Below are 14,260 nucleotides of genomic sequence, written 5' to 3'. Positions count from 1 at the left end.
CATGATTTCAGTGCTAGTAGGCTAAAGTTAGCATTTTTCAAGATCAGATACCCTGCCTTTAATGACTTTTCCCGAAGGGGACTTTTTACGCAGCATTCTAAGGGTTTTCCACCTCGCAGATTCACAGTTTAGACAGTTTGAATTTACCACAGGCTCTGCCAAACGAACCACAGTATTTTTACATCATGGTTTGTCTGTGACCCAGACTACGGTAATCGTTTTTTACTGCAATGGCAAATTTAGTGCACTCATATTATATGACCCAGTAATTCATATTAAATGAAACAAATTTGCAGAAGCTGGAACTGTCTGTTTGTATTGTTTCATTGCTAGGGTTTCTGCAGCTCAGGGCTGGTTGTGGCAAGAGAGGGTGTTGCTGGATTTGGGGGTGTGGTCTGAACATTAGGCCCTGCGGTTCTGATGCCAGCTGGGCTCCTGTAGGATTATCTTCCTGTAGTATATTGACCAAGCGGTCTTGCTTCCGCGTGAGGTGAGTCAGTTGGGGACACACAAGGCTGTGACCGTCTGACTCAGAGAACCACAGAGGGACCAGCTGAGTCACAATCTCACAGTGTGTTTCGACCAATGACTCGCCTGCGGAAGGGCGGAGGGTTGGGGTGACGTTGGCAGTGATGGAACAGTGTAGATAGTGTTCATGAGGATCATGGGTGGATGGGAACAAAGAGACTCTTCATATGCTCTGAACCCCTTATGCATGATCTTGTATAAGGCTTTACAAGAATCCTATCCTCTTATATTTCCAAATACATTCTTAAGATGTAGAGCAGAGATAATATAAAGCAAAGAAGGTGGCGCTTCACTGCAAATCAGAGCCAAATGACACTAATTGGTTCAACAGTGCCGTTCTCCTCTGACTGGAGACCGCATTGTAATGAAAACAAAACGCCACTTTGAAGCATTTTCTTTCCCACGAGATTAACAGTAATTAACTAGTATCACTGCTGGGCAGCAGGTGATGTCTCAGCTGGGAACAATAGGGTGAACGGTTGCGCTAAATTTTTGGATGTAATTGAGAGACAGTTTACTTCGTATTTAACCTTTGACAACAGTGCCGCTTGTATTGATATGCTAAATATTGATCATTTATTTAAAATGCCGTAGGTTGATACAGAATGAGCTTTTTTATTAAATGTGTTGCCTTTTCATATGCCTCACTTTTTGAACAAAAAATTGTGCTATTGTGGAATTAATTTAAATAGAATTTTTTAATTGTGTACATTTTTCTAAAGTTTTCATCTAATTATAAGATTAAGAGCATCAAGGTTTTATTTCAACCATTGATTTTTACATTGATTTCAATCTTTGACATGGCATTGCCTTACTCAGTCTTTATTATAGATATCAAGGTTATATTTTCACAGAATGTTCTTTAAATTGTGTAGGATGAAGTAGAAAACAGTAAATCACATTTGTTATTTTAGCTGGATCACTATTATGCATCTGGCAGATGCTTTTATCCTTAAAGGATTAGTTCATTTTCTTAATAAAAAAATCCAGATAATTTACTCCCCACCATGTCATCCAAAATGTTGATGTCTTTCTTTTTTCAGTCAAGAAGAAATTATGTTTTTTGAGGAAAACATTGCAGGATTTTTCTCATTTTAATGGACTTTAATGGACACCAACACTTAACAGTTTGAATGCAATTTAATATTGCAGTTTCAAAGGACTCTAAACGATCCCAAACGAGGCATAAGGATCTTATCTAGCGAAACGATTGTAATTTTTGGCAAGAAAAATACAAAATATGCACTTTAAACAAAACTTCTCGTATTCCTCCGGTCCTGTGACGTGCCAGCGTGACCTCACGTAATTGCGTAATGAGGTGGAAAGGTCACCTGTTACATATATGAAGCGCACATTTGCAGACCATTTTAAACAATAAATTGACACAAAGACATGAATTAGTATCATTCCACATACAACAACGTCGGAACGGTCCTCTTTCTCCACACTTGTAAACACTGGGGGCGTAGTTTCAATACGTTACAGGACCAGAGGAAGACGAGAAGTTGTGGTTTAAAAGTGCATATTTTTTATTTTGCTTGACAAAAATGACAATCGTTTCACTTTATAAGACCCTTATGCCTCGTTTGAGATTGTTTGGAGTCCTTTGAAACTGCTATTTTAAACTGCATTAAAACTGTTAAGTATTGGGGTCCATTAAAGTCCATTAAAATGAGAAAAATCCTGAAATGTTTTCCTCAAAAAACATAATTTCTTCTGGACTGAACAAAGAAAGGCATCAACATTTTGGATGACATGGTGGTGAGTAAATTATCTGGATTTTTTTTAAGAAAATGAACTAATCCTTTAAGGTATACATATTTTCAGTATATACACTATGACCTTTGTGTTGCAAATGCAATACTTTACCCATAAGGTTATAGGAACACTGGGAACTGTCTTTTAGGAGACAATTTGAATATCTTTGAATTAAATTACCTATATCTTACATTACCATCCAGTTGTGCTCACAATTCAACCATTGCTGTTCTTACTAACGTTACTGGACACAACACGAGCAAAAATCTGAAAATGTATTAATTTTGAACCAAAATATTGAGAGAAAGCTAATTGTAGCTGAGATTTGAATGTGTCCGTGGCTTTGTAGTAAAAAAACAAAACATTGGGACAAATGTGAAAAATGCCTTCCAATCCCAATCTAACCAGAAACTGTCGCTAAGCCGTCACTATCTGGTGGGGGTTTCTGGTTGGCCAGGAGTAATATGGTAAACTGGTGGCCCATCTGTATAAGATTTTGGTTAATGCAAGGGATTGGTGGAGCGGTGCTGCAGTTGTGCGTGAGTAGAATATCAGCGAGAGAGACAGAGAGAGAGGGAGAGGCAATGAATTTGGAAAGGGAGAGACATTGTGCCATCCTTACCAAATCTGAAGGTGTACGTTTATCAGCTACAAACTACAAACAACCTGCCTTCACCTTCCAACCAGGCTCAAAGCAGAGCAAAGTAAGAGGTACTGCTTACAGTCATCACTCCGGGGAAACGCCACGGCATGTTCTTGAGGCTTCTCTGGTCCCTTGTCAAACGCCACATACCCGGTGGGCATTCAGGTCTATTAAGGTGTCAAAATGTCAGCCTTGGTCTGCTCAGTAAAATCGGCAACTACAGGTTAAAGTGTGAAAGCTTAAGGGCCTGTTTTTACACACCGTGACAGAGTATTAGATTTGGTCTCATCCTCAGCCCTGATAACATACTCTATCCCAGACGCTTTCTCCGTCTACCGTGAGCTGCGGTGTTTTGGCTCACTTGAGTATATTTAAGTTTGTTGCTCTGGTTTATTCATGTCTGCATTGCTTCGCACTATATTTGCAGACTGCTGATCCTCAGAAGAAGTGCCACAACAAGAACCTCTATTCTTAGCCAGCGCACATTGATGCTCCACGCCGTCGTCTGTAGCACATTTGCCGTCTAGATAACCCAGGTCATGTGAGCTGCATGCCAATTAAAAATGTTTGTTTCTCCGCAAAACATTCCGATCCGAACAGCTCATGACATCATGCTAGAAAGCTTCGGGGTTTTTTATGTTACCATTTGGAGGATTCCCTCAAGCATGGAGTGTGCAGAAGTCCACCGCGATACAGTTTTCCCCCAGCAAACAATGGCACAGGGCCAACCAGACTCTTTCAGAAGCTGAACTCAACTGCAGATTAGTATTTATTTTTGGTGCAGAGAAGTCTTCCAAGAAGTACGTGTGTGTTTTGGGAGGTGTACGTGTGTGAGGGTGTAGGGGGGTGGTTTGGTTGGGCGGCTGGTCAGTCGTACAGTCGGTCTGTGGGAGGGCAGTTTTAGGGCTGCTGGGGAGTTGTACCTGGGCTGCTTCTCTACAGCTGGGGGAGAGAGAGGCGAGCGGAGGGGGCGAGGTTAAGGGTTGATGAGACTGGTGCACAACTACATTTTCCTTTTGCCGAATTTCCACAGTCTTCTTTCTTTTCTGTTTCGCTTCATTCAACAGAGCGAGTTTGTGAAAGAGAGGGAGAGGACTGGAGAGAGAGAGAGAGAGAGAGTGAAAGAGAAAATCAAGCCAATTTTTTTAAGACTCGATCTTGGCTTTCTTACAAACAGATGTTGCCTGTCATTTGGTCGTTAAGCAGGCACCCAGATCGTAGAATACAGAGGTTTTACTGGATTCAGTACTAGCTTATGGTTTTATCACAAGGAAAATTGATTTCTCATAATCATGGGAATATATTTTTCCTATACTTTTTTTTACCTTATTTTTCCCTCTTTATCTCATTCACTGTTCTTTTTAGTCGCATGTTTGCGTTTTACTATTTCGTGGGCCACGATGGACTCTCCGTACCACCTGTCAATGCTGTTAATACGGTGAGTACAAAAGAAAACATTTTTGAAACATTAAACAGACAATGGGTAAGTCGTTATTAAACTGCTTCGATAGCTTTCCATTTTTTTTAACCGCGTTTATTTGTTTCCACTGATATGTTCCGCATTGCATTGATACGTTTTATTCTGTGCGTAATATTGGCCGTGGATCTTATCCCAGCAGTCAGTGTTGTTTGCGGGTGTGAGCGCAGGCTGGTAAGGCCCTGGGTGTGTACTGTAGCTTTGACTGTTGCTATATGAAGTTGATTGAGTTCAGTGTCCTGCAAACCCTCTCCTCACCCCCACTGAAACTGGAGCTAATCTCTGCCGGTCCTGATGGTTAAGAAATGCTCACTACTGCTAACTCCTCTATTCAGGTGATTTTGAAGAGTCTTTTAACTCCTTGGCATAGCCCCACTAACATAGTTTAAGGATCTTGGCACCGACTTCAAAGTCAGGGTATTCATTCATATTCAAGTTTCGGGAAATGGGAATAGGAACACAAACTGTCAGAAGCTCATCACCGGAGGTATAGTTCCCGTCCAAAAAATTTCACACTGAGACACATGTTATTAATGGCGTTGGGTTTGGGTTTATGGGCCAGACTTACTTCACACATCTTTATTAGGAGGGAACTTACATGTTTTTAATACATGTTATTTAGAGACATGCAGTCTTTAAAGACTAAAGTGAACTCAGGCAATTAATGTGAACAAGATATTAACCGTAAAGGCATATTTGGTATAGAAATATTTATATCATGCTAAGCTATATTAGACAATTGTCAAATGGGAGTCTGTTGTATGGCTGTAAATCTAATTAGCACAAGAGAAGTAATGCAGGTATTTGGCTTATAGATGTCATTGATTTCGCACCGCTCAGCTGTTGTCCTCTTTGGATTGAGTTCTTACTGAAAACCTCTGCAGGGCCATGAACCCCAAGAAAGCATATTTGGTAGAAATGGAGGCCAAAGAGCTTTACAATAGCATGTCTTGGTAAATACATTCTCAGTATAGCATACTTTTCGATTTAAAGACAATTTGGCTTTTATTTCATGGAAAACTGGCAGGTGCTTGAAGCTTTTCAAGGTTTCAGTGCTGTCCTTGATTAAGAAATACAGAACTATTTTGATTATTCAAAACTAGGTTTACAATTGTACATTTTTTGAATACCGTTGTAGTGTTTTAACGTTTAAATGTATTCACGTTTACTCTTGAGTGGGCTCCTTCACAATTTCACTGTACAAGCACCTGCTTGTAGTTATTACGCTATGGGTGTCTATGTTATCTGAAGAAACAATTATACCATGTTTATCATTTTATCATTTTTTGTGATGATTAATATTATTATTAACATGATAAAAGTGTTAATATTTTTAATATTTTACAGAATACATTTTGCACTACTACTGTATAAAATACTTTTACATATATTTTTTAAATTATAAAGAAAAAGAAATATTAATTACATTTTGATATTTAGATTAGGGATTTTTATTTTGTTTTGTTTTAATACACAGCTCTCTTATTATTTAAATTATTAAAATGAGGAATTAATTTAAAACAGCCACTCCTTTCTTTCTTTCTTTCTTTCTTTCTTTCTTTTTTCTTTCTTTCTTTCGTGTACTGTATATAAGGGATTGCATGGAAAGGGTTTGATCAGATCCTTCACTGGAACGTTTGGACATTGGCCATATGAGACACACCTTATCTTTACCCATGTTCACAAAATTCCTGTCTGATTTCCCTCTTTTTATGATTTGCTTTCAGAGTGTACTTAGATTGCAGGGCGATGGTTAAATTGCATACCTGACTTGGCCAAGCAGTCCGTGATAAAACCTCTGACAGGAGCATATTTTTCTGTGAACTGACATGTGGTCAAAATTTTCTTAAATTTGGTCTTTTTAAAACCAGCAGTCCAGCCTTGTCCCACAATATCGGCTATAGCAGTGATCTCCAACATGGTGCCCGCGGTGGCACGCATGGAGTCTCTGAGTTGTTGATTTGTTTTATCATTTAACAATGATAAATCATTTCAACAAATAAAATAAAATAAAGAAGTAAAACAAAAACGTTTTGAGTAGACTATATCAAAAAGTAGCCTTCCAGATTGTTTAATCCATTGTGATATCCCTTGCTCACAAAAAGGTTGGAGACCCCTGAGCTAGAGCATCAGGGAGAGTAGATGTTATCCAGGTGTGAAATCACATTTTGATGAGCTTTTGTAATTAGTGTAGCTTGTGAGGTGTGTTTTGATACTACCATTGATCTTGCGGCACGTTTTATAAAAAAAATGCGATGGAATATGCAGGATATTTATGCAATTTTATGCAATGAATTTGTGGGAACTTGCAGGAAAATTGCAGGAAGTGCGTAATTACGTCACTTCATAATGTTCCCTTGGCAACGGGACATGGCTGCGCTTTTGTGAAGTAAATGCAAAATTTTTCAACTTTCTGCTAAGATATATGTGACTTTTTGCTACAAAAATGCGGGGATTATGAAATCATGCAATCCCTGCATATTTTGCATGTGAAAATCTGCAATTTATGAAGCGAAAGTGCGGCGTATTTGAAAAAATGCGGCCCCCCGCATAAAAATGCGGACTTGATCAGCATTAAATCACATAATGACGTTTTTCTGGAGAGACTGTAGCATTGTGTCTGTCTCTATATTTGGCTATGTGATCTTTATAATCATAAAGTACCCCTGTAGTATATAATTTTATCACGTAAAACTCATCTTTGAGCATCATAATAGCATATGTAAAAGTTTTACCAACTTAAATGTAACTCTGCACCCTTGCTTCATTTAATATGCGCGGATCTATGATTATGCGAATATGCCCCGCCCCTACTCAATCTACCAGCTGGGACCATAGATATATATGTAAATAGATGCTTCACTCTGCAGTTTCAGAAAAATAGCTGGTCAGTCCGGTTTCACACAATGTACACACAAACTGCATGTTTGCAGCACATTTTTTTAGCGCTGATGTTTACAGGTGTGAGCATTCACACTCCATGTGTGAGCATCACAGAAGTTGAGCTGAAGCAGCTGTGGTGCGATCGTTTCAGCGACGAGTCTATGCTGCATCCTTACATAATATATATGACTCTAACTACTGATCCATGAGTTCAACTGGGATGATGTGATTGGTTGCATGTTTGTGACGTAGATAACTAAGGCGATTTCAAACCATAGAAATGACTGTCTTTGGAAAACTCAAATAGTTTGGAAAAAATACTCTGCAATGGTGTTGAAATATGATATGGTTTGTCTTATTTTAATTGTTGTTTATATGTCTATATGGTGTTATTTAATATGCTATTTTTATGTGATTTTCACCATAAGGGACTTTAATATTTGTGCCTCCACTTTGAGAGTCATTTTAAGTAAAATGATTTTCAAAAAGTTTAATCTGTGCTATTTTAAAGATAAAGTATACACTGTAAACCCAGACAAGTTTAATTTACTTAAAAAAATTTAGGAAATATGTTGCCCTAGAAAAATAAAGTAATATGAACTAAAACAATACATTTAACTTAAAAATATCTAAATATATATCTAGTAATTTTAATAAAATTAAACTTGAAATAATTTGTAATCAATTGCTCTGTCCAACATCTTCACAGTTATTAATCTCCACTTAATTTTTAATTCATTTATATTGCTTTTAAATTGCATTATAACAAAAAATTCATGACTGACTATAAGTCAGGCAATGAATAAACTTGATTTTCCACAGAACAGTGTTTTTGACATTTGACTTCATAATTATCATTTTGGACAAAACAATATTATAAATATAATAGCTTAAATCTCCATAACATTTTATTAACAAATATTTAAGTAGTCAGTTAAAGTTCTTATAAAAAGCATAAAAAAATCTAAAATATTAATCAAAAAGGATTTGGAAAATTGCTTACACAGTGTACTGAAAATTTAAGTTTATTTCACTTGAATCAATCTATATCTCATTTAAGGTGGATACAACACAGCATGGCTTAATAATTTTAAATAAAATTTAATAAAATTAATATAAACGTTAAATCTTTAAAAGAGTTAAAAAACAGATAGACCATACAGTATGTTTTTTTACACTTAAGCAGCTGCAAACTAATGTGTCTTAGACTCTCTTTTGCTCTTTCCTAAAAGCTATACTTTAAATGTTTAATGGTCGACAAAAATATATATATTCATATCTCTCATGATATGATATAAAAAATATGTTATGAACTGAATGCACATTTTTTGTCATTTTCATATTTTTCTTTTTTTTCTTTCTGATTTCAAGCTGTTCTTTGCACTGTTGACTTGGTTTTTAGATTCATATTGCCCGCAGGAAAACAGTGAAGACGCACCGGGATTCATTTAATAGTTTAGTCCAAATATCTCACTTTGTGTTTGTAAATGATCTTAGTATAGGGGACATTTCCAATCACAACAGAAAATGATGAAGCACCCATCAGTTTTCCTGATTGTTTGTTAGCTGAACCGGAAAATGGCAAATGTGTTTCGTGCCTCATTGTGTGAGCTGCAGTTCCTATTTACATATGCCATACAGTAGTCTCCATTTTTCAAAACAACCTAATATATGACGTGAAACATTTAGTTTCAAATCGATTCCCAGATTTACAATTACTTGGTTGACCTTTTATAATGGAAAGACAGAAGCCAAAGGACGATTGAACTTTTTCTTCAGGAAGAGACTTGCCTGCTGACACAAACCCGTAGATCCGAACTTGTGGTGACTGTCCACACAAGCTTGTATCTATAGGTATCTGTCTGTATGGCCTTCACATCTCTTATTTGGGGTTCACTTCACTTAATAGGTAGGGTTTTGAATCGTTTATTTAAACCATTTTACAAGCAAATAGGAAACAGCACATTTGTTTATATCTGCCATAGTACAGTCCAGAGCAGGTCTACGTATGATCTCAGAAAGCGGGTGATCTTTCAGCTTTATTTCAACAATCCACAGTATTTTGTCCTCAGGGTCTCTGTGGTGTCCTCAGGCTGAGGTAGTAGGTTGTATAGTTTGCAATAACATCACAGGAGATAACTGTACAACCTCCTAGCTTTCCCTGAGTTTCACATGCCCCTGCTTCAACACTTTACTGAACTCAAACCAGTTTCTGATGATTGTTTGCACCTAGTCTAGTCTTTCTCAGCAAGGGGTCATATAAACAATATGAATGTCTGATTTTTTAGTATAAAGATTGAGCTGAAGCACTGTTCTGTTGAACTAACACAAGTAATGTTGAAGTACAGTCCTTAGTCCAACTATACAATGATCTGGTACAATAAAGACTCATGGCCTTGTAAAAGTTTCAAGTCCTAGTATAACATGTACAGTATATAATACATGACATTGACTGATTTTTTTCTTAACAATCATGCAATGCAAATTTCTTTCATCTCAGGGAAAAGTTTTTTTTTTGTAATAATTTAATTCTGATACTGTTCTGTAGCAAGTGCATATTTTTCCCTTTGCATAGCCATTTCTACCCGGTCTGTCCTCTAGGGACAGCATGACATCATATTTATCCTTTTCATATTTTGTCTGGTTGCATTCTGATTCCATAACTTTGTACAATTCCTGATGCATAAAATTAAATCCTGCACTAAATTTGTTACTTAAGGAATTTAATCTTATTTTGTTTAGAAATACGTCACATTATTGCAGTAAAAAGGTTGCCAAGTAATACATAATAAAATAAAGTAATAAAATGTAAAGATAAACAAGGTACTGTTATGTAATATGTATTCCAATCTGTTACAAATATTAATCTGCAAAGTAACTGCAAAGTAACTCTACATGTGCAAGTAATGTGCAAAGTAACACATAGTAATGTGCAAAGTATCTCTATTAAACTACACCTTCAGACACTAATGACATGATTAGTCTACTTTTAAAAAGACATTTTGATTATATTACTGCTAATAGAGTGCCGCAGGGATGACATATTTTTGTAGGCCGACCCGGAAGTTAGTGGGACACTGGTTCCCTCAGCAAAAAGCCCATTCATTTTTCCTATGGGATTATTGCAAAAAATAAGATCTGTGTTTAAAAAAGTTTAACAGACACATTTTGTCTAACACATATCACAAGATAACCTTAGTGTACAAGCGAACTACAGCACAGCCGCTCGACTTAACAAACATCACAACCAAGTTTCCAACAGCTCTTTCAAACTTTATTAAACACATTAAAAAGCATGTTCCCTGATAAAGAAATACTCTGTGGATGAATCGTTTTTTGGTTGCATTGTTTTTGAGATCTTCATGTGTGATGAAGTTTAAAGTCCCCAGGGGGTAAAAAACATCCTTTTTAAGACACCTAAAAGCTCTTAAAAGTCACGAGTGAGGGTATTACAAGATCTTATGTAAGGTGTTTAACCAGAACCCCATTCAAAAAACCCATTGACTTTGAATCGGAAGTGCTAAAATTCTAACTCGCTTCCAGGTTTTGCCAACAAAAATGCACCATCCCTGTGGATCTAATCTTAGAAAATGTATAAATCTTAACAGCTTTCGAGACTATTACCTATTAAGTACTCAGTTATTTAGAAATACTTTGCATGTTGAATTTGATATTTCTAACATAGATCATGAGGAAAATAAATGTTTTTGGTTGCACTTAAATATATATAAACTGGCTACTTCACAGGTTATGCATTCCTCTTATTATTTATAAAACATAAAAGCATAACAAAAAAAGATTTGGTCTCTGTTGGTCTTTTCACATCAACACAATAAAAAAATTATAATATAATTGTAATGAAGTTATTGCTTTACATAAAAAACTTTTATTAAAATAATGTTTAACCTTCTGAGCGTTGCTTTTTTTCAGATTTCTACCAGCTATTTGGGTTTAGGAAGAATCAATTAATAAAATAACCAAATATTTGTCTTCGAACATGAAGCAGTGTAATTGTCCACGTTTGTGTACATCAGGTTGCAGTTACACAGAATTAAGTATTATGGTGCAAACATAAAAAAAATTACCAGGTCTTAGGAGGTTAAACGAGGTCAGAGGCTGAGGGTAAGAGTTTTGGTTATCGGTTTTGGTGAGAATGCATGGTTTCATAGGTAAAACACCTGGATACAGAACAGAAAAACAAAATTTTATAGTACAATAAACTAATGTACATCACCTCTGATCTCTGAACAATTGAGGAAGAAATAGTTTTTTTTTTTGTTTCTAATAATGCTCATTCTACTTCTAGACCTGTCACCATATTAAACCACGCAAAGGCAGATCATATTTAATAAAAAAAAGTCAAACACAAACAAATTAATTGTACTATTATTTAGATATTTTCTCAGGAACTTTTCCAATCTGTACGCTGTTATTTTATCATTTACCTTTTTGCATATGGCACCCACTTTTTTATTCAAAGTGACTTGCTCTGCTTTACAAGCTATATATATTTTTTTTTCAGAATAACAGTATCTATGTTCCCTGGGATCAAATATGTCTCCTTTTGCACTACCAATGTAATACAATACCAATTGAGTTACAGGAAAACATCTTGAAATATTTATATTCTATACAACAACAGTTCATAGTGATCATGGGCTGTCGAAAAGCATTCAAAAGCATTCTAAAATCCCAGCAAACCAACATTTAAGTCATTATTCACAGAAATTCTCACTTTCATTAAGCCTGCAAATGGCACAAGTTAGACTTCAAATGTTATTGGTTCTCAGGTGACTTCTAACCAAACATCATTTTCATGTTTCATATTTGAGCTGCGAGATCATAACATTTGGGCTGTAATCCCATCCCAAGCTCAAGTGTATTCACGTTTAATTCAGTTATGGTCCTCCCGGGTTTACACATATTGGAATGATGAAGTGTGTAATTATATCATTTTGTTTGCAGCAGCATATAGAGCCACACCGCACGCTGAACTATGGCTGGCTTATACATTAACATTGTTTTTGCTCTGCTGTAATGGGACCCCCTATAAGCACATCGCTGAAATGTACATAATGGTCAATGCACAGAGCCGAAGTGAGATTGAGTGAGATGTTATCCCCACTGGCTGCAGATTTCATGCGAACCCTCCCTTTCATCCTCTGCTGGAGATCTGGAGCAGAAGGCTGCCCCCCAATGGTGCAGACCTTCAATGCCAAAAACACACACTCGCATTGAAACAGACAGCTGTACGTTTCTTAGCATCTGATTTTGAGACCCCTCAAAGGGTTTTAATGTAATCGGAAAACGTAATCTTTGATGTCGTTTTCAGTTACGCCTTTTAATCCGGGTTTTGTGGCGATACAACTGCAACAACTCATTTTGTGTGTGCCTTTATGAGAGCTGGGTAACGTCAGCCTTGAAGCACAAACCCGAAGCAGATCAGAGAGAAAAGAGGGTCCACGGGATAGATGGGGTTGGTAGCTCAACGCACCTCTCCCAGCTAATCGCTGCCTAAGGAAAATAACTGTGACAAACAAATGGGTTTTTAGATGACGTTCTCGCTTTGAAGCGTTTCTGACAATAACTCCGAAAAGCTCTTGAAACGTCTTCGCTCTCGTGCAGACGCATTTTGTTACATTAAAATGCTTTGTGCTTAATATTATCTGGCTTTTTGTGAGTCTAAACCTCTTAAAAGTCAGAAAATACCTCATAAGTCTACATGTCGTCTATACGATGGGACTTCACGTTGATTATTTAAGTACTACGCAATTGACTCTGGTTGATAAAACATAATGAGTATGTAATTATTATAGGCACGCATTATAAGTATCAGTAAATCACGAGTCTATTTGAGTCCTGAAGAAGTGCTTTTTACCTTACATTAGTACCTCAACCACAATGTTTGTTATGTAAAGCATGAAGCACTATAATTACACTGCTTTACTAATGACCTTATATTTTACCTCTCTGGAGACACGTTTGCTAAACATAGCCGAAATCATAATCTTACAGTAAGTAGTCACTACAGCAGCATTCGGTGTTTGAAATGCTTTGCAGTTTTTCTGGAGTGGACCTTTAAACAGTTTGTGGATTGCCACAAGATTAAAAAAGCCATATCCTATTTACATGAAAAAATGAAGTTGTCTGGCTGTTTCAAAGGCCCACACATTAAAGCGCTGATCTCATTCTGTGTAACAGCCGGGATATTTTTATCAGCAGCAAACTATATTAAAAATGCTGACAGATTTAAAGAGTGTTCGATCTAAGCTGAGATTTGACCCAGCTTTTTATTACGGTTGCAGGGAGTGGCTGTGCCGATCTGACTCTTGTTGTCACTGTCAGCTGTTAATCATCCTTCATATGCATCTCTTTTGTTACATTGCAAAGCACCTGCACACATGCGCTCGCATCTACAACCTGAAGGAAAAGCAGTTGGGTGCATGCATAGCTGTATTTGCAATTGCTGTCAAACTGCATGGATCCGTGCATATGTTATTGCATGCACGCATATGCGCGTGTGCACGCGTGTCCGTCTGCTATAAGCTCGGCGACGGCAGCCGGCACTGTCAAAGGCGGTCTAATATTAGCACCTCGCTGATGGCTGGCTGTATCTGGACGAAAGAGGGTGATAAATGAGGATAGCGGTGGTTAAGGGGGGCGCCGTGGAGCCTAGGGGGAAATTTAAAAGGGATAGCATCCTCGTTTCACTATGGAAAACCACACGCTGTCCGGGATATAACAATCTATATGCGTGCGGTGCCGCAGAGATTAGGCAAAGAGAAAAGTGACCCAACACTGAGAAACAGTGCGAGATCAAGAAACAAATGTTGGGAGGAGAGGAAGAGGGCAGTGTGGTGCTAGTTTGCTTTTCCTCCTCTGCCGTCGCTGATTTAATCCCACGCGCTGTTGTCCGTCGAAAGCCTCCCTACCTGCTCGACTTGTCCCTCCCCCATCGGTTCGGGCTGCTC

The sequence above is a fragment of the Paramisgurnus dabryanus genome, chromosome 8 (genome assembly GCF_030506205.2).
Source record: "Paramisgurnus dabryanus chromosome 8, PD_genome_1.1, whole genome shotgun sequence".
Classification (NCBI taxonomy): domain Eukaryota; kingdom Metazoa; phylum Chordata; class Actinopteri; order Cypriniformes; family Cobitidae; genus Paramisgurnus; species Paramisgurnus dabryanus.
The sequence above is the reverse complement of the archived record's forward strand: the minus strand, read 5'-3'. Positions refer to the sequence as shown.